At 46.6% G+C, this 23,253-nt stretch overlaps 1 long non-coding RNA gene across 1 annotated transcript in view; it reads left to right on the top strand.

Moving 5' to 3' along the window:
- Positions 1-23,253, top strand: part of LOC140411211 (uncharacterized) — an 84,679-nt gene that overhangs the window by 12,608 nt on the left and 48,818 nt on the right. The window contains exons 3-4 of the long non-coding RNA XR_011940841.1: positions 5,226-5,261; positions 22,914-23,060. This is a non-coding gene — a long non-coding RNA (uncharacterized lncRNA). The remainder of the gene's footprint in view (positions 1-5,225; positions 5,262-22,913; positions 23,061-23,253) is intronic.

Below are 23,253 nucleotides of genomic sequence, written 5' to 3'. Positions count from 1 at the left end.
CTTTGACAAGATGCTTCAATACAGCTTTCTAGGTCTTGCTGTGTATGAGCACAGACTGCACATTTGTGAATAGAACAGAATACTGTGCAAGGAAGCAGCTGAAAATGATTAGGCCGGAGGAACTACAGCGATGATTTGCCAAGACGATTAGCATTCAATATTCCTGTGCTGGGTATAATTGTATACTTCAGAATAAAGCGATGTGTACTATTGAACAGAACCACTAAAACAAAACTCTTAAAATAAAAGCAAAATACTATGGATGCTGAAAATTCAGCATATAAAATGGAGTGAAGGTGGAGGAAAGAAGTTCTTGAACTTTGACACAAAGTTGGGTGGGAGGGTTTTTTTTATTCGTTCATGGGACGTGGGGGTCACAGGGTGTGCCAGCATTCATTGCCCATCCCCAATTGCTGTTGAGGGGCAGTTAAGAGTCAATCACATTGCTGTGGTTCTGGAGGAACATATAGAACATTACAGCGCAGTACAGGCCCTTCGGCCCTCGATGTTGCGCCGACCTGTGAAACCACTCTAAAGCCCATCTACACTATACCTTATCGTCCATATGTCTATCCAATGACCATTTGAATGCCCTTCGTGTTGACGAGTCCACTACTGTTGCAGGCAGGGCATTCCACGCCCTTACTACTCTTGAGTAAAGAACCTACCTCTGACATCTGTCCTATATCTATCTCCCCTCAATTTGAAGCTATGTCCCCTCGTGCTAGACATCGCCATCCGAGGAAAAAGGCTCTCACTGTCCACCCTATCCAATCCTCTGATCATCTTGTATGCCTCAATTAAGTCACCTCTTAACCTTCTCTCTAACGAAAACAGCCTCAAGTCCCTCAGCCTTTCCTCATAAGATCTTTCCTCCATACCAGGCAACATTCTGGTAAATCTCCTCTGCACCCTTTCCAATGCTTCCACATCCTTCCTATAATGCGGCGACCAGAATTGCACGCAATACTCCAAATGCAGCCGCACCAGAGTTTTCTACAGCTGCAACATGACCACATGGCTCCAAAACTCAATCCCTCTACCAATAAAAGCTAACACACCGTACGCCTTCTTAACAACCCTCTCAACCTGGGTGGCAACTTTCAGGGATCTATGTACATGGACACCGAGAACTCTCTGCTCATCCACACTGCCAAGAATCTTACCATTAGCCCAGTACTGTGTCTTCCTGTTATTCCTTCCAAAATGAATCACCTCACACTTTTCTGCATTAAACTCCATTTGCCACCTCTCAGCCCAGCGCTGCAGCTTATCTATGTCACTCTGTAACTTGTAACACCCTTCCGCACTGTCCACAACTCCACCGACTTTAGTGTCATCTGCAAATTTACTCACCCATCCTTCTATGCCCTCCTCCAGGTCATTTATAAAAATGACAAACAGCAGTGGCCCCAAAACAGATCCTTGTGGTACACCACTAGTAACTGGACTCCAGTCTGAACATTTTCCATCAACCACCACCCTTTGTCTTCTTCCAGCTAGCCAATTTCTGATCCAAACTGCTAAATCACCCTGAATCCCATGCCTCCGTATTTTCTGCAGTAGCCTACCATGGGGAACCTTATCAAACGCTTTACTGAAATCCATATACACCACATCAACTGCTTTACCCTTATCCACCTGTTTGGTCACCTTCTCAAAGAACTGGGCCGGACCAGGTAAGGGAGGCAGATTTCCTTCCCTAAAGGATATTAGTGAACCAGATAGGTTTTTACAACAATCGACAATGTTTTCATGGTCATAACTAGACTCTTAATTCCAGATTTTTATTAAATTCAAATTTCACCATCTGCAGTTGCGGGATTTGAACCTGGGACCCCCGAGTGCTCTAGTCCATTGGATTACAAGTGAAAATACCACTACGCCACCTCCTCCCCGGTGAGCTGTGAGGAGGATGCAGAGATGCTGCAGCAGGATTTGGTCAGGCTGAGGAGTGGGTAAATGCACGGCAGGTGCAGTATAATGCGGATAAATGTGAGGTATCTGCTTCTGTGGCAAAAATATGAAGGCAGATTATTATTTGAATGGGCATAAATTGAGAGGGGTGGCTACTCAGCGAGACCTTGGTGTCCTCGTACATCAGTCACTGAAAGTAAGCGCGCATGTACAGCAGGCAGCAAAGAAGGCAAATGGCATGTTGGCCTTCATAGCGAGGTGATTTGAGTATACGAATAGGGATGTTTTACTGCAATTTTATTGGGCATTGGTGAGGCAACACCTGGAATATTGTGTGCAGTTTTGGTATCCTTGTCTGAGAAAGGATGTTCTTGCTATGGAGAGAGTGCAGCGAAGGTTTACCAGGCTGATTCCTGGGATGGTGTGACTAAGTTGGTTAGGATTATAATCATTGGAGTTTAGAAGAGTGAGAGGGGATCCCATAGAAACTTGGAAACTTCTAACAGGATATGACGGTGTAGATTCAGAAAGAATGTTCCTGATGGTGGGGGAGTCCAGAACTAGGGGTCATAGTTTGAGGATAAGGGGTTAACCTTTTAGGACTGGGCGACACGGTAGCACAGTGGTTAGCACTGTTGCTTCACAGCTCCAGGGTCCAAGGTTCGGTTTCTGGCTTGGGTCACTGTATGGAGTCTGCATGTTGTCCCCGTGTCTGCGGTGAGTTTCCTCCGGGTGCTCCAGTTTCCTCCCACAAGTCCAGAAAGACATGCTGTTAGGTGAATTGGACATTCTGAATTCTTCCTCTGTGACCCGAACAGGTGCTGGAATGTGGCGACTCGGGACATTTCACAGTAACTTCATTGCAGTGTTAATGTAAACCTACTTGTGACAATAAAGATTATTATAGGTGAGAAGAAATTTTATCACCCAGAGAGTGGTGAATCTGTGGGATCGCGACCACAGAAAGTCGTTGAGGCTAAAATGTTGTGTAACTTCAGGAAGGAATTAGATATAGCTCTTGGGGCTAAAGGGATCAAGGGATATGGGTGGAGAGGGGGGGAAGGCAGGATCAGGTGATGATCAGCCATAATCCCAATGAATGGCGGAGAAGGCTCGAAGGGCTGAATGCCGTCCTGCTTCTATTTTCTATGTATGTTTCCATGTAACTCAAATATCTGGAAGACTGTAATGTGCTTAATCCGAAGATCCAGTGCTCTTCCGACAGTTTGTGCTGGCCTTCACTGGAACATTGCAGCAGGCCAAGGACGGACACGTGGACATAAGAGCAGGACGGTGAGTTGAAATGGCAAGCGACAGGAAGGTCTGGGTCCTGCTTACGGACAGACCGAAAGTGTTCCGAAAAGCAGTCACCCAGTCTGTGTTGAGAACATGAACATTGAGCTGCAGAGCAGAAGGAGGCCACTTGACCCATCCAGTCTGCACCGAACCTCTGACAGACCACACTGTCTTCGTAGCCCCATAACCCCACCTAACCTGCACATTTTTGGACACGCTTGGGCAATTGATCATGGCCAATCCACCTAAACTGCATATCTTTGGACTGGGAGGAAACCCACGCAGACTCGGGGAGAAAGTGCAAACTCCATACATAGTGTGACCCACGGCAAGATTTGACTTTGGGTCCCTGATGCTGAGTCAACAGTGCTGCCCACTGTGCCACCATGCTGCCCATGTTTAGTCTCTCCAATGTAGAGTAGATCACATTGGGAGCAGTAAATGCGATAGACCAGATTGAAGGAGGTGCACGTGAAGCACTCTCACCTGAAAAGAGTGTCGAGGCTCATCGATGGTGAGCAGGGAGAGGGTAAAGGGGGCAGGAGTTGCACCGTATGCAACTTGGATTGCAAGGTGCCACTGGATAGGGCTGATTTGTGGGGTTGATGGAGGAATGGACCAAGGGGCCACAGAGAGAAATATCTCTGGAATGCTGAAGGGGAGTGAGGGCGTGATGTGTTTGGTGGTGGCATGCTGGAGTTTGCGGAACATCCTTTGAATGTGGAGGCTGGTGGGTGAGAAGTTAGGACAATGAATGCGGAGGCTGATGGGATGAAAAGTAAGGACAAAGGAAACCTATCATGGTTCAGGGAAGGAGAGGAATGGGGTCTGTGGGATTTGAGGAAAAAAAGCAAAATTGGGAAGAGAATTCATATTCAATTTAAGTTCTTAAATGGTGTGTGCAGCTTTGGCCTCCTTATTTACATAAATAAGTTGGAAATGGTTCAGAGGAGGATAACGAGATTGATGCATGGAATGAATTGATTGTCTTATGTGGAAAGGTTGGACATACTGGATTGTTTCCATAATAATAATCTTTATTGTCACAAGTAGGCTTACATTAACACTGCAATGAAGTTACTGTGAAAATCCCCTAGTCGCCACATTCCGGCTCCTGTTCGGGTCCACAGATGGAGAATTCATAGAACATAGAACAATACAGCGCAGTACAGGCCCTTCGGCCCACGATGTTGCACCGAAACAAAAGCCATCTAACCTACACTATGCCATTATCATCCATATGTTTATCCAATAAACTTTTAAATGCCCTCAATGTTGGCGCGTTCACTACTGTAGCAGGTAGGGCATTCCACGGCCTCACTACTCTTTGCGTAAAGAACCTACCAGAATGTCTAATTCAGAATGTCTAATTCACCTAACAGCATGTCTTTTGGGACTTGTGGGAGGAAATCCACACGGAAACGGGGAGAATGAGCAGACACCGCACAAACAGTGACCCACGCCGGGAATCAAACCCGGTTCCCTGTTCGATTCTAAGACATAATAATAATAGTCTTTTTGTTGTCACAAGTATGCTTACATGAACATCGCCATGAAGTTACTGTGAAAAGCCCCCAGTCGCCACATTCCGGCGCCTGTTCGGGTACACAGAGGGAGAATTCCGAATTCTCAGCTGGTGCGGGAATTGAACCCGCGCTGCTGTTTTCTCTTGTGGCTAGGCTCAGAATCAGGGAGCGCAGTTTTAAAATTAGGGATCACCCTTACAGGACAGACGTTAAAAGAATTGTTTTCTCTCGGAGGATTGTGCAACTTTGAAACTCTGCCTCTGTGGACAATGGAGGCAGGGGGAGGCATTCAATATTTTGAAGACGGGGGTGGCTTCTTGTTAGGCAAGAGAATCAAAGATTGGGTAAATGGGAATGTGGATTTTGAAACACAAATCAGCCATGATCTTACTGAATGGCGGAATAGGCTCAACTTTTCAGAGTTGATATGTTTGTATGTTCATGTGTGCACTTGAATTGATGCCATTCTCTTTTTTGTATTTCCAGATTTTCTTTGAACTGATTTCAAATTCTCAAACGATGGTGAGATTTTATCTTTCATTTTCTTCAGATCTCTGGAACACTGTCCAATGGTGTAATCACTACAATACTGTACCCCTGGTACGATAGTTTAGTTGCTGTGTACTTATAGATAGCTTGTGGCTGAAACGGTTTCATCATTTTATGTCCAGAGGACAGAGCATAGGTGCAAGAGTGGAGAGCAACAGGTAGAAGTAGCAGCGAGGGCCAGAATGAGGACGTCTGAGAGAAAACAGTGCTGGAGATCCACAGTTAAAAGCAGCAGCGAGGAGTCAGTGAGAGCCAGTCTGTGGAAGTCTGAGAGAGAACAGTGCTGGAGATCCACAGTTAAAAGCAGCAGCGAGGAGTCAGTGAGAGCCAGTCTGTGGAAGTCTGAGAGAGAACAGTGCTGGAGATCCACAGTTAAAAGCAGCAGCGAGGAGTCAGTGAGAGCCAGTCTGTGGACGCCTGAGAGAACAGTGCTGGAGATCCACAGTTAAAAGCAGCAGCGAGGAGTCAGTGAGAGCCAGTCTGTGGAAGTCTGAGAGAGAACAGTGCTGGAGATCCACAGTTAAAAGCAGCAGCGAGGAGTCAGTGAGAGCCAGTCTGTGGACGCCTCAGAGAACAGTGCTGGAGATCCACAGTTAAAAGCAGCAGCGAGGAGTCAGTGAGAGCCAGTCTGTGGAAGTCTGAGAGAGAACAGTGCTGGAGATCCACAGTTAAAAGCAGCAGCGAGGAGTCAGCGAGGGCCAGTCTGTGGAAGTCTGAGAGAGAACAGTGCTGGAGATCCACAGTTAAAAGCAGCAGCGAGGAGTCAGCGAGGGCCAGTCTGTGGAAGTCTGAGAGAGAACAGTGCTGGAGATCCACAGTTAAAAGCAGCAGCGAGGAGTCAGTGAGAGCCAGTCTGTGGACGCCTCAGAGAACAGTGCTGGAGATCCACAGTTAAAAGCAGCAGCGAGGAGTCAGTGAGAGCCAGTCTGTGGAAGTCTGAGAGAGAACAGTGCTGGAGATCCACAGTTAAAAGCAGCAGCGAGGAGTCAGCGAGGGCCAGTCTGTGGAAGTCTGAGAGAGAACAGTGCTGGAGATCCACAGTTAAAAGCAGCAGCGAGGAGTCAGTGAGAGCCAGTCTGTGGAAGTCTGAGAGAGAACAGTGCTGGAGATCCACAGTTAAAAGCAGCAGCGAGGAGTCAGCGAGGGCCAGTCTGTGGAAGTCTGAGAGAGAACAGTGCTGGAGATCCACAGTTAAAAGCAGCAGCGAGGAGTCAGTGAGAGCCAGTCTGTGGACGCCTCAGAGAACAGTGCTGGAGATCCACAGTTAAAAGCAGCAGCGAGGAGTCAGCGAGAGCCAGTCTGTGGAAGTCTGAGAGAGAACAGTGCTGGAGATCCACAGTTAAAAGCAGCAGCGAGGAGTCAGCGAGGGCCAGTCTGTGGAAGTCTGAGAGAGAACAGTGCTGGAGATCCACAGTTAAAAGCAGCAGCGAGGAGTCAGTGAGAGCCAGTCTGTGGACGCCTGAGAGAACAGTGCTGGAGATCCACAGTTAAAAGCAGCAGCGAGGAGTCAGCGAGAGCCAGTCTGTGGAAGTCTGAGAGAGAACAGTGCTGGAGATCCACAGTTAAAAGCAGCAGCGAGGAGTCAGTGAGAGCCAGTCTGTGGACGCCTGAGAGAACAGTGCTGGAGATCCACAGTTAAAAGCAGCAGCGAGGAGTCAGCGAGAGCCAGTGTGAGGAAGTCTGAGAGAGAACAGTGCTGGAGATCCACAGTTAAAAGCAGCAGCGAGGAGTCAGCGAGAGCCAGTGTGAGGAAGTCTGAGAGAGAACAGTGCTGGAGATCCACAGTTAAAAGCAGCAGCGAGGAGTCAGCGAGGGCCAGTGTGAGGAAGTCTGAGAGAGAACAGTGCTGGAGATCCACAGTTAAAAGCAGCAGCGAGGAGTCAGCGAGGGCCAGTGTGAGGAAGTCTGAGAGAGAACAGTGCTGGAGATCCACAGTTAAAAGCAGCAGCGAGGAGTCAGCAAGGGCCAGTGTGAAGAATCGGAGACAACTATGCTGGAGACCCACAGTTAAAAGCAGCAGCGAGGGCCAGAGCGAGGAAGCCTGGGAGAGCACCGTCCTGGAGACCCACAGTTAAAAGCAGCAGCGAGGGCCAGAGCGAGGAAGCCTGGGAGAGCACCGTCCTGGAGACCCACAGTTAAAAGCAGCAGTTAGGGGTCAGCGAGAGCCAGTGTGAGGAAGCCTGAGAGAGCACAGTGCTGGAGACCCACAGTTAAAAGCAGCAAGTCCAGAGTGAGGAAGCCTGAGAGAGCACAGTTAAAAGCAGCAGCAAGTCCAGAGTGAGGAAGCCTGAGAGAGCACAGTTAAAAGCAGCAGCAAGTCCAGAGTGAGGAAGCCTGAGAGAGCAGTTAAAAGCAGCAGCAAGTCCAGAGTGAGGAAGCCTGAGAGAGCACAGTTAAAAGCAGCAGCAAGTCCAGAGTGAGGAAGCCTGAGAGAGCACAGTTAAAAGCAGCAGCAAGTCCAGAGTGAGGAAGCCTGAGAGCACAGTTAAAAGCAGCAGCAAGTCCAGAGTGAGGAAGCCTGAGAGAGCACAGTTAAAAGCAGCAGCAAGTCCAGAGTGAGGAAGCCTGAGAGAGCACAGTTAAAAGCAGCAGCAAGTCCAGAGTGAGGAAGCCTGAGAGAGCACAGTTAAAAGCAGCAAGTCCAGAGAGAGGAAGCCTGAGAGAGCACAGTTAAAAGCAGCAGCAAGTCCAGAGTGAGGAAGCCTGAGAGAGCACAGTTAAAAGCAGCAGCAAGTCCAGAGTGAGGAAGCCTGAGAGAGCAGTTAAAAGCAGCAGCAAGACCAGAGTGAGGAAGCCTGAGAGAGCAGTTAAAAGCAGCAGCAAGACCAGAGTGAGGAAGCCTGAGAGAGCAGTTAAAAGCAGCAGCAAGTCCAGAGTGAGGAAGCCTGAGAGACCACAATTAAAAGCAGCAAGTCCAGAGTGAGGAAGCCTGAGAGAGCACAGTTAAAAGCAGCAACAAGTCCAGAGTGAGGAAGCCTGAGAGACCACAGTTAAATGCAGCAGCAAGTCCAGAGTGAGGAACCCTGAGAGAGCACAGTTAAAAGCAGCAGCAAGTCCAGAGTGAGGAAGCCTGAGAGAGCACAGTTAAAAGCAGCAACAAGTCCAGAGTGAGGAAGCCTGAGAGAGCAGTTAAAAGCAACAACAAGTCCAGAGTGAGGAAGCCTGAGAGAGCACAGTTAAAAGCAGCAGCAAGTCCAGAATGAGGAAGCCTGAGAGAGCACAGTTAAAAGCAGCAGCAGGTCCAGAGTGAGGAAGCCTGAGAGAGCACAGTTAAAAGCAGCAGCAAGTCCAGAGTGAGGAGCCCTGAGAGAGCACAGTTAAAAGCAGCAGCAAGTCCAGAGTGAGGAAGCCTGAGAGAGCACAGTTAAAAGCAGCAGCAGGTCCAGAGTGAGGAAGCCTGAGAGAGCACAGTTAAAAGCAGCAGCAGGTCCAGAGTGAGGAAGCCTGAGAGAGCACAGTTAAAAGCAGCAAGTCCAGAGTGAGGAAGCCTGAGAGAGCACAGTTAAAAGCAGCAGCAAGTCCAGAGTGAGGAAGCCTGAGAGAGCACAGTTAAAAGCAGCAGCAAGTCCAGAGTGAGGAGCCCTGAGAGAGCACAGTGCTGGAGACCCACAGTTAAAAGAAGCAGCACGTCCAGAGTGAGGAAGCCTGAGAGAGCACAGTTAAAAGCAGCAGCAAGTCCAGAGTGAGGAAGCCTGAGAGAGCAGTTAAAAGCAGCAGCAAGTCCAGAGTGAGGAAGCCTGAGAGAGCACAGTTAAAAGCAGCAGCAAGTCCAGAGTGAGGAAGCCTGAGAGAGCACAGTTAAAAGCAGCAGCAAGTCCAGAGTGAGGAAGCCTGAGAGAGCACAGTTAAAAGCAGCAAGTCCAGAGAGAGGAAGCCTGAGAGAGCACAGTTAAAAGCAGCAAGTCCAGAGTGAGGAAGCCTGAGAGAGCACAGTTAAAAGCAGCAGCAAGTCCAGAGTGAGGAAGCCTGAGAGAGCACAGTGCTGGAGACCCACAGTTAAAAGCAGCAGCAAGTCCAGAGTGAGGAAGCCTGAGAGAGCACAGTTAAATGCAGCAAGTCCAGAGTGAGGAAGCCTGAGAGAGCACAGTTAAATGCAGCAAGTCCAGAGTGAGGAAGCCTGAGAGAGCACAGTTAAAAGCAGCAGCAAGTCCAGAGTGAGGAAGCCTGAGAGAGCAGTTAAAAGCAGCAGCAAGTCCAGAGTGAGGAAGCCTGAGAGAGCAGTTAATAGCAACAACAAGTCCAGAGTGAGGAACCCTGAGAGAGCACAGTTAAAAGCAGCAAGTCCAGAGTGAGGAAGCCTGAGAGAGCACAGTTAAAAGCAGCAGCAAGTCCAGAGTGAGGAAGCCTGAGAGAGCACAGTTAAAAGCAGCAGCAAGTCCAGAGTGAGGAACCCTGAGAGAGCACAGTTAAAAGCAGCAAGTCCAGAGTGAGGAACCCTGAGAGAGCACAGTTAAATGCAGCAGCAAGTCGAGAGTGAGGAACCCTGAGAGAGCACAGTTAAAAGCAGCAGCAAGTCCAGAGTGAGGAAGCCTGAGAGAGCACAGTTAAAAGCAGCAGCAAGTCCAGAGTGAGGAAGCCTGAGAGAGCACAGTTAAAAGCAGCAAGTCCAGAGTGAGGAAGACTGAGAGAGCAGTTAAAAGCAGCAGCAAGTCCAGAGTGAGGAAGCCTGAGAGAGCACAGTTAAAAGCAGCAGCAAGTCCAGAGTGAGGAAGCCTGAGAGACCACAATTAAAAGCAGCAAGTCCAGAGTGAGGAAGCCTGAGAGAGCACAGTTAAAAGCAGCAGCAAGTCCAGAGTGAGGAAGCCTGAGAGAGCACAGTTAAAAGCAGCAGCAAGTCCAGAGTGAGGAAGCCTGAGAGAGCACAGTTAAAAGCAGCAGCAAGTCCAGAGTGAGGAAGCCTGAGAGAGCACAGTTAAAAGCAGCAGCAAGTCCAGAGTGAGGAAGCCTGAGAGACCACAATTAAAAGCAGCAAGTCCAGAGTGAGGAAGCCTGAGAGAGCACAGTGCTGGAGACCCACAGTTAAAAGAAGCAGCAAGTCCAGAGTGAGGAAGCCTGAGAGAGCACAGTTAAAAGCAGCAGCAAGTCCAGAGTGAGGAAGCCTGAGAGAGCACAGTTAAAAGCAGCAAGTCCAGAGTGAGGAAGCCTGAGAGAGCACAGTTAAAAGCAGCAAGTCCAGAGTGAGGAAGCCTGAGAGAGCGCAGTTAAAAGCAACAACAAGTCCAGAGTGAGGAAGCCTGAGAGAGCACAGTGCTGGAGACCCACAGTTGAAAGCAGCAGCAAGTCCAGAGTGAGGAAGCCTGAGAAAGCACAGTTAAAAGCAGCAGCAAGTCCAGAGTGAGGAAGCCTGAGAGAGCACAGTGCTGGAGACCCACAGTTAAAAGCAGCAGCAAGTCCAGAGTGAGGAAGCCTGAGAGAGCAGTTAAAAGCAACAACAAGTCCAGAGTGAGGAACCCTGAGAGAGCAGTTAAAAGCAGCAAGTCCAGAGTGAGGAAGCCTGAGAGAACACAGTTAAAAGCAGCAAGTCCAGAGTGAGGAAGCCTGAGAGAGCAGTTAAAAGCAGCAGCAAGTCCAGAGTGAGGAAGCCTGAGAGAGCACAGTTAAAAGCAGCAAGTCCAGAGTGAGGAAGCCTGAGAGAGCACAGTTAAAAGCAGCAAGTCCAGAGTGAGGAAGCCTGAGAGAGCGCAGTTAAAAGCAACAAGTCCAGAGTGAGGAAGCCTGAGAGAGCACAGTGCTGGAGACCCACAGTTGAAAGCAGCAGCAAGTCCAGAGTGAGGAAGCCTGAGAGAGCACAGTTAAAAGCAGCAGCAAGTCCAGAGTGAGGAAGCCTGAGAGAGCACAGTGCTGGAGACCCACAGTTAAAAGCAACAGCAAGTCCAGAGTGAGGAAGCCTGAGAGAGCAGTTAAAAGCAACAACAAGTCCAGAGTGAGGAACCCTGAGAGAGCAGTTAAAAGCAGCAAGTCCAGAGTGAGGAAGCCTGAGAGAACACAGTTAAAAGCAGGAAGTCCAGAGTGAGGAAGCCTGAGAGAGCACAGTTAAATGCCGCAGCAAGTCCAGAGTGAGGAACCCTGAGAGAGCACAGTTAAAAGCAGCAAGTCCAGAGTGAGGAAACCTGAGAGAGCACAGTTAAAAGCAGCAAGTCCAGAGTGAGGAAGCCTGAGAGAGCACAGTTAAAAGCAGCAAGTCCAGAGTGAGGAAGCCTGAGAGAGCACAGTTAAAAGCAGCAAGTCCAGAGTGAGGAACCCTGAGAGAGCAGTTAAAAGCAGCAAGTCCAGAGTGAGGAAGCCTGAGAGAACACAGCTAAAAGCAGCAAGTCCAGAGTGAGGAAGCCTGAGAGAGCACAGTTAAAAGCAGCAGCAAGTCCAGAGTGAGGAAGCCTGAGAGAGCACAGTTAAATGCCGCAGCAAGTCCAGAGTGAGGAAGCCTGAGAGAGCACAGTTAAAAGCAGCAAGTCCAGAGTGAGGAAGCCTGAGAGAGCACAGTTAAAAGCAGCAGCAAGTCCAGAGTGAGGAAGCCTGAGAGAGCACAGTTAAAAGCAGCAGCAAGTCCAGAGTGAGGAAGCCTGAGAGAGCACAGTTAAAAGCAGCAAGTCCAGAGTGAGGAACCCTGAGAGAGCACAGTTAAAAGCAGCAAGTCCAGAGTGAGGAAGCCTGAGAGAGCACAGTTAAAAGCAGCAAGTCCAGAGTGAGGAAGCCTGAGAGAGCACAGTTAAAAGCAGCAAGTCCAGAGTGAGGAAGCCTGAGAGACCACAGTTAAAAGCAGCAGCAAGTCCAGAGTGAGGAAGCCTGAGAGAGCACAGTGCTGGAGACCCATAGTTAAAAGAAGCAGTGAGAGCCAGAAGAAAGCAATTTTAAAAAAAAACTGATGTCAAAGAAATGCAGATAAACCTCTAAATTTGCACATGATACTAAGCTAGGGAGAATAGTGAATTATGAGGATGATGCTGAACGACTTCAAAGGGACATTGACAATTTGGCTAAATGGGCAGACACCTGGCAGATGAACCTCAATGCAGCGAAATGTGAGGTAATGCATTTTGGTAGAAGAAACATGGGGAGACAGTATAGGCTCAATGGTACAACTTTGAGGGGAGTACAGGAGCAGAGGGACCTCAGGGTTCAAGTGCATAATTCTCTGTAGGTGGCCAGACAAGTTGAAACAGCTATTGAAAAGGCTTATAGCACCCTTGGGTTTAGAAATAAGGAATAGAATATAAAAGCAAGGAAGTGATGCTGCAACTCTACAAATCATTGGTCAGACCACATTTGGAATATTGTGTTCAGTTCTGGACACCTTATTTTAAGAAAGATGTTGACGCCCTGGAGAGAGTTCAGAGGAAATTTGCTAGCATCATAGAATATTTTTTTTCATAGAATTTACAGTGCAGAAGGAGGCCATTCGGCCCATCGAGTCTGCACCAGCCCTTGGAAAGAGCACCCTACCCAAGGTCAACACCTCCACCCTATCCCCATAACCCAGTATCCCCACCCAACGTAAGGGCAATTTTGGACAGTAAGGGCAATTTATCATGGCCAATCCACCTAGCCTGCACATCTTTGGACTGTGGGAGGAAACCGGAGCACCCGGAGGAAACCCACACACACACGGGGAGGATGTGTAGACTCCGCACAGACAGTGACCCAAGCCGGAATCGAACCTGGGACCCTGGAGCTGTGAAGCAATTGTGCTATCCACAATGCTACCGTGCTGCCCAGAATGATACCAGGGTTAAGGAATTTTCGATACAAAGAAAGTTGGAGAAATTGGGCTTGTTCTCCTTGGAGAAGAGAAGATTAATAGGCGACCTTATTGGGGTGTTGAAAATCCTGCACAATTTTGACACGTTAAAGAAGGATATTCTGTTTCCACTAGTTGGTGTGTCAGTGACTAGGGGGTCACAATTTCAAGATGGTCAGCAGGATAGCTAGGAGTGAGATGAGGAGAAACTTCTTTGGCCAGCACGGTAGCACAAGTGGATAGCACTGTGGCTTCAGTAAGTATATTAATAAGTGTTAGAGCAGCAGATCTAGAAATAAAACTAATATTGCTGATAAGAGACGTACTATCAAAGCTTTTCACTCATCAGGATAGTTTGCAAGAATTTTTCAACAGTGGCAATTTATACTTCATGGGAAGAGAATACTGATTGGTTAGCAAGTGGACTTTGGTGGAGGCATTGCCATTAAGAATGCGAGCTTCGCCTGTTGCTCAACAATTTGAGGCACCCCACCCTTCCAAGACTGGGCATTTTTAAGACCAAAAGTGGCAGCCTCGAGCCCATTCATACTCGTCATTGCGCACAGGATGCCATTGAGGCAAAAAGATGTTTTGCCAATCACACAAATTACTAATGTGGTATATGAATTTCAGTGCCAGTGTGATGCCAGATATATATAGGCTGTAAGTAAGTAAAGTTGCCATGGACCCAGATGAGCATAGGTTCCTCTTTCAGGGGGAGAGCTGACTGGTGGTGATTGAACTTGAGGATCACCAAACCTCACTCGAGGGGCAAGGTTGAGAAGGCATTAATAACCTCAGCCTGTCCAGGAATTGACCCCCACTGCTGGCTTCATTCAGCATCATAAACCGGCTTCTAGTCAACTGAGTTAAACCGGCCCCCACAGGCTCTATATAGGCTGTATGACGAAATGATTGGAGGATCGTATCAAACAGCACGTCCCCGCGGCTGTTTGCAACAGAAAAAGTATAGACTGTACCAATCCAGCCCGTAAAATCTAAAACAGTGTCTCACATGCGATTTTCCAATTGAATAACACCTAATTAATCTTGCTTGTGTGAAGAATTACACTGATAAAATTTAAGATTATCAGTTGGGTTTGGAGTGTGGCGCACCTGCATATGCTGAAAACCACATGAAAAAAATATATATATTCACGTACAGGGCCTTGTCTTCTGCAGACAGAGGGAGCATGTCCATGTATCCCTCAATCTATCCCTCAATGCCAGCAAAACTAAAGAGCTGGTCATTGAGTTCAGGAAGCAAAGTACTGTACACACCCCTGTCAGCATCAACGGGGCCGAGGCGGAGATGGTTAGCAGTTTCAAATTCCTTGGGGTGCATATCTCCAAAAATCTGTCCTGGTCCACCCACGTTGACGCTACCACCAAGAAAGCACAACAGCGCTCAGGAAATTAAGGAAATTCGGCATGTCCACATTAACTCTTACCAACTTTTAAAAAAATATATATTTATTAAAGTTTTTAACACAATTTTTCTCCCTTACAAACAATAAACAAAGAATAAAAATGCAGATCTTAAAGGAAATTTCATGGTGAGGGGGACACTTGGGCTTTTCCGTAACCATTGTGAATCCTGCATATAGTGTGCTACCTCCTAATGCCAGGATAATGTACTTGGTGTAGGATATCCTGCAGGGTGAACGGAGTGAGCCTGAAGCTGTTGTACACTTTTGCACTGTCAATAAAGAGGGTAGTTTCTGGAGCAAGGGAAGGGACTGAAAAAATAGGATCTCTAAAGTGGTCATTTCTGGATTCCTCCCAGTGCCACATAGCAAGAGTAGAAATTGGAAGATGAGGAGGATGATTGCGTGACTTGAGTCACGGAGGGCTTGAGTTCTTGGGATATGGGACTAGTTCTGAGGCAGGAGGCCAATTCAAAAGGGGCACATTGCACTTTGATAACAATGTCCTCATGCCACTGTGGTTGGCGAAGGTTTGAATTACATTGGTATGGATATGGATGCCGGCACACTGAAGTAGGAAAGAGGAATAAGCTGCATGAGGTGAATTTTTTTTTTTAATTTAGAGTTAACCAATTCATTTTTTCCAATTAAGGGGCAATTTAGCGTAGCCAATCCACCTACCTGCACATCTTTGGGTTGAGGGGGTGAAACCCATGCAAACACGGGGAGAACATGCAAACTCCACACGGACAGTGACCCAGAGCCGGGGTCGAACCTGGGACCTCGGCGCCGTGAGGCAGCAGTGCTAACCACTGCGCCACCGTGCTGCCCCACCAAGTGTGGTGAATAAGAAGTGTCCAGAACCAGGGGTCAGAGTCTGATGATATTAGGTCAATCATTTAATTATTTGATTTGATTTGATTTATTATAGTCACATGTATTGGTACACAGTGAAAAGTATTGTTTCTTGCATGCTGTACAAACTGCATACCGTACATAGGGAAGGAATGAGAGATTGCAGAATGTAATGTTACCGTTATAGCAAGGTGTAGAGAAAGGATCAACTTTAATACGAGGTAGGTCCATTCAAAGGTCTGATGGCAGTAGGGAAGAAGCTGTTCTTGAGTCGGTTGGTGCGTGACCTCAAACTTTGGTATCTTTTTCCTGACTGAAGATGGTGAAAGAGAGTATGTCCGGGGTTAGGAGTCCTTAATTATGCTGGCTGCCTTTTCGAGGCAGCGGGAATTGTAGACAAGAGTCGATGGATGGGAGGCCGGTTTGCGTGATGGATTGAGCTACATTCATGACCTTTTGTAATTTCCTGCGGTCTTGGACAGAGCAGGATCCATACCAAGCTGTGATACAACCAGAAAGAATGCTTTCTGTGGTGCATTTGTAGAAGTTGATGAGAGTCGTAGCTGACATGCCAAATTTCATTAGTCTTCTGAGAAAGTAGTCGTTGGTGGGCATTCTTTACTATCGTGTCAGCATGGGGGGGACCAGGACAGGTTGTTGATGATCTGGACACCTTAAAACTTGAAGCTCTCGACCCTTTCTCCTTCGTTCCCATTGATGTAGACAGGGGCATGTTCTCCACTACGCTTTCTGAAGTCGATGACAATCTCCTTCGTTTTGTTGACATTGAGGGAGAGATTATTGTCGTCGCACCAGTTCACCGGATTCTCTGTCTCATTCCTGTACTCTGTCTCATCATTGTTTGAAATCTGACTCACTACTGTGGTGTCATCAGCAAATTTGAAAATCGAGTTGGAGGGGAATTTGGCCACACAGTCATAGATGGACAAGGAGTATAATAGGAGGCTGAGGACACAGCCTTGTGGGGAACCGGTGTTGAGGATGATCGTGGAGGAGGTGTTGTTGCCTATCCTTACTGATTGTGCCTGTGGGTTAGAAAGTTCAGGATCCATTATTTATTTATTTGTTTATTTTTTATAATCTTTATTGTCACAAGGAGGCTTACATTAACAATGCAATGAAGTTACTTTGAAAAGCCCCTAATCGCCACATTCCGGCGCCTGTTCCGGTACACTGAGGGAGAATTCCGAATTCTCAGCTGGTACGGGAATTGAACCCGTGCTGCTGGCCTTGTTCTGCATCACAAACCAGCTGTCTAGCCCACTGAGCTAAATCAGCCCCTACCTGGGACAGAGATGAGAAATGTCTTCACCCAGAAAGTGGTAAGCCTGTGGAATTCACACACAAAGCAGTTGAGGCCAAAACATTGTATGTTTTCAAGAAGAAGTTAGATATAGCACTTGGGGCAAAGGGGGTCAAAGGATATGGGGGGAGTGGGGACTGCAGGATCAGGCCATTATGTTGGATGATCAGCAATGATCAAAATGAATGGTGCAGCAGGCTCGAGGGTCGAATGGCCTCTGTCATGTGAGAGTAATTTTAAGAACTGAGTGTTTATCAAATAGCTGTAGTGATGTCAGAGTGTGGGTGGAGCTGGGCTGGCTGTCTTTCACTTTCGTTTTTCAGCAGGCAGCTACAGTGTGTTTTAGTTTCGTTTTTGAGTGCTGGATAACTGAAGGCAAAGCAAGCAGCTGTATAATGATCACTCTCTACAAGCTACAGACTGTCTTCAGCTCAATTGAGGATTTCAAAGTAATACCTGTTTCTGTAGATAATTTAAACCTTTCTTTGAAAAGGGTTTAACACATGGATGTTAGCAAAGTTATGAAGGGTTATTTATTGTCATGTGAGAGTACCCTTTAAGAAATGGGTGTTTAAGAATTGTACCTTTAAGAAATGGAGCTGCTCATGTTACTGAAGTGATGTCAGAGTGTGGGTGGAGCTGAGCTCCACTTCTGCTTTTTAGTTTCAGTTTGAGAAAGCTTGGATCTGTCTGTGAGCTGCACTGCTGTTGATCTCTGCCATGAAGGACTATCTCTTAATCATTTGGTGAATTCAGAAGAATTATAAATGTTTTCAGTCTTGAATGTAAACCCTGATGTGCTCCTGTTTGAAGGTTTGTTAAGTCTTTTGGATGTTAAAGGACGGCATAGAGATTACTTAGTGCTGTATTCTTTGGAGGGTATATTTGATTTACTGGTTGCTAAGATGTTCACTGTTTGTTTTAGAAAGGTTAACTTGAGTTCATAGAATAAACATTGTTTTGTTTTAAAAACCGCTGGTCCATTTTCTGCTGTACCACACCTGTAGAGTGAGCCGTGTGCTCCCCATACCACAATCTATTAAAAGTTGTGGGTCAGGTGAACTCCATGATACACTTTGGGGTTCTCTAAACCCTGGCCCATAACACCTCCTTTACCTATTTTCTACGTTAACTATGGAGTGGTGATATTGGGAGAGTATAATTACCGAAATATCACTTTGGATAATGTTAAAATAAAGGGAAAGGGAGGGGATGAATTTCTGAAATATGTGCATAGGAACTTTCTTGAGCAGAATTACAATCCCAACAGTGGTTAGGATAGTGGGCCTAAACCCTGATATTTGGATTTATTTTTAATCTCTGCGGAAAGAATGATTTGCTTCAGCAATGATTGCATGGAAAAAATAGGGCTTTGGTATTTCTAAAACAAAACTTTATTATGAATACAATATTCAGCTATTAATTAATCCAGTCCAAAGAAGTGCAGGTTAGGTGCACTGGCCATGTTCCATCATCCGGGACTGTGGCAACTTTGCTTACTTTACTTCCTTTTTTATCCAATTTGGGCAGCACAATAGCACAAGTGGATAGCACTGTGGCTTCACAGCGCCAGGATCCCAGGTTCGATTCCCTGCTGGGTCACTGTCTGTGCGGATTCTGCAATTTCTCCCCATGTCTGCATGGGTTTCCTCCGGTTGCTCCGGTTTCCTCCCACAGTCCAAAGACGTGCAGGTTAGGTGGATTGGCCATGGTAAATTGCCCTTAGTGTCCAAAAAAAGGTTAGGAGGGTTTATTGGGTTCCGGGGATAGGGTGGAAGTGAGGGCTTAAGTGGGTTGGTGCAGACTCGATGGGCCAAATGGCCTCCTTCTGCACTGTATGTTCTATGTTCTAAACTATTAACTTCACACCGAAAAAAACAGCTTACAATTACCCCATAACATACCTATTCAATTTCCCATTAAACAACAAGAAAATTAACATACAGTTCTTAATCCATCTTAAAATTAGCATGGTAAAGAATAATACTTTGTTTTATAAAACAGGTTTGTCTCCGGTTGGAACCCCTTCTGACTCGGGCTGAATATATTTTTAAAATTCAAATACGGTATGTGGGCGTCGCTGGTTAGGCCTGCATTTATTGCCCATCCCTAGTTATTCAGAAGGGGGGGGTAAGTTGCCTTCTTGGACCGCTGCTTGAAGTGTAGGTACACCCACTGTGCTGTTGGGGAGAGAGTTCCAGTATGTTGCCCCAGCAACAGGGAAAGAACGGCGATATATTTCCAAGTCAGGGTGGTGAGTGATTTGGAGGGGAACCTCCAGGTGGTGGGGTTCCCAGGTATCTGCTGCTCTTGTCCTTATAGAGGTTGTGGGTTTGTAAGGTGTTGGTCAAGGAACCTTGGTGAGTATCTTTAAATAGGTGCTTCCAGTGGGTTGTTTCAGCCTCTGCCTTGTCTTCAGACAAGACTGCTCTGGTTTAAAATATTATTATTATTTTTTTACTATCCTACTTGGAACTAATTGTGGACTCAGGAGTAGACAGATCAGAACTCAGTTCCTCTTTTCCTCAAAGCTTACCCAAACTCTGTCTTTCTGGGCTCCACCCAACAATAACCTCATTTCCCCAAGCTGCAAAACAAATTATCTCTACAAGCTGCAAAGGCACATTAACTCCCAAGGGACCTCCCCAGTCATACCAGTCCATTAGCCTAGATTGAAAAACACATTCCTTCATCAATTTCACCATCCGTTTCCTTGAATCAAAACAAAATAATTTTTAAAGCACACTATTACCCCCAGACTTCTAACTTTTGTCCCAATATTTAGAAGCCAATATTTCTAAAATCCTCCCAATCGTCACAGCAGTTTGGTTTTGATCCAAAGAAATTCTTCTGGGTCATTGCAACACGGGCAAAACGAAGTCAAAGCTGGACTGACGAGGGAGATAGTGAATATGATGAAACAAAGAAAGCGAATGTTTGAGTCCGTTCAGATTAATTATTTAAGTGAGAAGAACCAGGCAAAGTGCAATAAGTTGAGAGTGGAAATGAAGGGGAAAATAAGGCTGGCAAGGAGAGATAGTGAGAATAAAATGGCAGTTATGGTTATGAGGGGCATGTTCAGGGTGGATAAGGAGTAGCTCTTCCCTTTAGTTGAAGGGTCAGTCACGAGGGGACACAAGTTTAAGGTTTAACCTAGTGTGGCAGGGGGGTGGGAACCGGAACAGCAGGCCAGTAAGTGAAGAGACTGGGGAAAAAAGTGTGACTGAGATAAACATAGCGTCGAGTAAGAGCAGGCAGAGGGAAGCTTTAGGGCTCAGCGGGACTGTAGGCCTGGAGTCTGTTTGCTTCAATGCAAGAAGTATATCAGGTTAGACAGATGAACTGAGAGCCTGGATTACGGCATGGAACTATGTGTAATTGTAATTACGGAGACATGATTAAAGGAGAGACAGGACTGGCAGCTTAACATTCTGGGATATCATTGTTTTAGACAGGACAGAAGGGGAAACAAAAGAAATGGGGGAGTTGCATTGCTGATTCGGTAGCAGATCCCAGCTGTGTTGAGGGAGGACACATGGAGGGATCTTGTAGTGAGGCATTATGGGCGGAGCTCAGGAATAAGAAAAGAGCTAACAAAGCTTTGACAAAGAGTCATTGGACTCGAAACGTTAGCTCTTTTCTCTCCCTACAGATGCTGCCAGACCTGCTGAGATTTTCCAGCATTTTCTCTTTCGTTTCGGGGGCCATACTAGACTGGTACTGGCGAATGAGCCAGGCCAGGTGATTGATGTTTCAGTGGGGGAGCATTTTGTGCTTAGCGACCATAGATCCATAAGATTTTGAATAGTCATGGATAAGGACAAGAATAGCCCACGGGTGAGGGTGCTTAATTGGGCGAGGGCCAGTTACATCCAAATTAGACAGGAACTGGGAAATGTGGATTGGAAGCGGCTATTTGAAGGCAAATCCACGTCTGACATGTGGGAGGTTTTTAAAGGCCAGTTGATTGAAGTGCAGGACAGGCATGTCCCCGCAAAAGTGAAGGATAGAAATGGAAGAATTCGGGAACCATAGATGATGAGGGAAATTGTAAGCTTAGTCAAAAGAAAAAAGGAAGCATACAATTGGTCTAGGCATCTAAAAACTGATGAAACCCTTAAGGGGTACAGTGAAAGTAGGAAGGAACTTAAACATGGAATTTGGAGGGCTGAAAGGGGCCATGAAATGTCTTTGGCAGACATGGTCAAGGAGAATCCCAAGGCTTTTTATGCATATATTAGGAGCAAGAGGGTAGGAAGAGAAAAGAGTAGGCTCACTCCAGGACAGTGGAGGGGAGTTATGTGTGGAACCACAAGAAGTGGGTAAAATCCTTAATGAGTACTCGGTATCAGTATTCACCATGGAGAAGGACATGACGGATGTTGAGGTCAGTGATAGGTATGTGAACGATCTTGAGAACGTCAATATATCAGAGGAGGAAGTGTTGAGTATCCTAAATTGCATTAAGGTAGACAAATCCCCAGGGCCATAAGGGATGTATCCCAGGTTTCTGCGGGAGATGAGGGGAGGAATAGCTGGGGCCTTAACAGATATCTTCACATTCTCTTTGACCACAGGCAAGGTTCCAGAGGACTGGGGAATAGCCAATGGTATTCCCTTGTTCAAGAAAGGATGTGCAGAAAATCCAGCAAATTGTAGGCCGGTGAGCTTGACATCAGTGGTGAGGAATATTTTGGAAAAGATACTGAGGGACAGGATATATGCACATTTGGAGAAAAACAGACTAGTTAATGATGGACAGCATGGTTTTGTACAGGGAAGGTCATGTCTCACCAACTTGATTGAGCTTTTTTTTTTAGAAAACATTTTATTGAATCATTTATAATTTTAACATTTAAACATTCTAAACAACAGAGCGGTCCGACACACGCAACAACATCACAATAACATATCCAACGTCTCCCCCTGCCCTATCTCCTGACTGTCCATATATTAGATTCCCTATCCTTATTCTACAATGCCATGCCTCCCTTCCCCCCCCCCCTTCTGCTGGCGGTCAGTTGGCCTTAAAGAAATTGATGCACGGCTGCCACCTCCGAGTGAACCCCTGAATTGAACCTCTTACGGCAAATTTAATCTTCTCCAGCCTGAGAAACCCTGCCACGTCGCTGACCCACACCCCTGACTTTGGCGGCTCCGAGTCCCTCCATCCCAGCAAAAGCCGTCTCCGGACCACCAGGAAGGCAAAGGCCAAAACGTCGGCCTTTCTCCCATCCTGGGCCTCCAGATCTTCCGACACCCCAAATATTGCCATCTCTGGACTCAGAGTAACCCTCCCTTCCAGGACCCTGACATGATGGTGATTGAGCTTTTTTGAAGCGGTGACAAAGAAAATTGATGAGGGAAGGGTTGTGGATGTAGTTTATATGGACTGTAGTAAGGCATTTGACTAGGTCCCACATGGCAGACTGGTACAAAAACTAAAATCATCTGGGATTCAGGGTGGGCTGGCTAGATGGAGACAGAACTGGCTTGGTTATAGAAGATAGAGTAGCAGCGGAAGGGTGTTTTTCAAAATGGACATCTGTAGCTCGTGGTGTTCCACGGGGATCAGTGCTGGGACCTCTGTAGTATATATAAATGATCTGGAGGAAAATGTGGGTGGTCTCATTAGTAAGTTTGTGGATGACATGAAGATTGGTGGAGGACAGTGCTGAGGATTGTCAGAGCATAGAACAGGATATAGATAGATTGGAGACTTGGACACAGAAATGGCAGGTGGAGTTCAATCCGGACAAATGCGAGGTGATATGTATGAATTATACTGTAAATGTCATAACCCTTAGGTACATTACCATACAGAGGGATCTAGGCGTGCAGGTCCACAGTTCCCTAAAAGTGGCAACACAGGTGGCCAACGTGATTAAAAGGCATATGGCATTCTTGCCTTCATCAGCTGGGTACAGGAGTTGGGAAATCTTGTTGCAGCTGGAGAAACCTTAGTTTGGAGTATTGTGTGCAGTTCTGGTCACCACATCATCAGAAGGACGTGGAAGCTTTGGAGAGATACAAAGAAGGGTCACCAGGATGTTGCATGGTCCCGAGGTTATTGGCTATGAGGAGAGGTTGAATGAACTGGACTGTTTTCACTGGAAAGACGGAGGCTGAGGGGAGACCTGATCGAGGTCCACAAAACTGGCTGGGACCTTGAGAGAAATAAACTTCAGGGATAGAGGGGGTGAGGGGCAAGTGTGATTTTGATTGCTCTACGCAACGAAAGCACTGACCCAATGATCTTTTTCTATTCTCTAATAACTTTTTAGACCATTGAAAGACATCTGGATTGGTGATGGTGATAATGCCAAGAGCCAACCCGTTCACTTGAAAAGATAAAAGTAATGATGCAGTTAATGATGTTGGGTAGCTACGTAAGCTGATCTTCCAGTGCATTCCAATTCATCCCAATGAAGGTATGTGAAACCATTCTGACTCAGTTATATCTTTTGCAACATGGTCACTCAGCACAAAAGAAATTCCCAGGAAAAAATGCCATGCCAATGACACTTAGCATGTCATTCTGCTGATGTTTAAGACCCTGTTTCTTAGAGGGTTGTATTGAATGAAATAACATAACTAAATTTTCTCTCGAATATACTTAAAACT

The sequence above is a fragment of the Scyliorhinus torazame genome, chromosome 4, assembly GCF_047496885.1.
Source record: "Scyliorhinus torazame isolate Kashiwa2021f chromosome 4, sScyTor2.1, whole genome shotgun sequence".
In the NCBI taxonomy this organism is placed as follows: Eukaryota; Metazoa; Chordata; class Chondrichthyes; order Carcharhiniformes; family Scyliorhinidae; genus Scyliorhinus; species Scyliorhinus torazame.
Note: the sequence above shows the minus strand (reverse complement) of the source record. Positions and strands in the feature narration are given on the sequence as shown.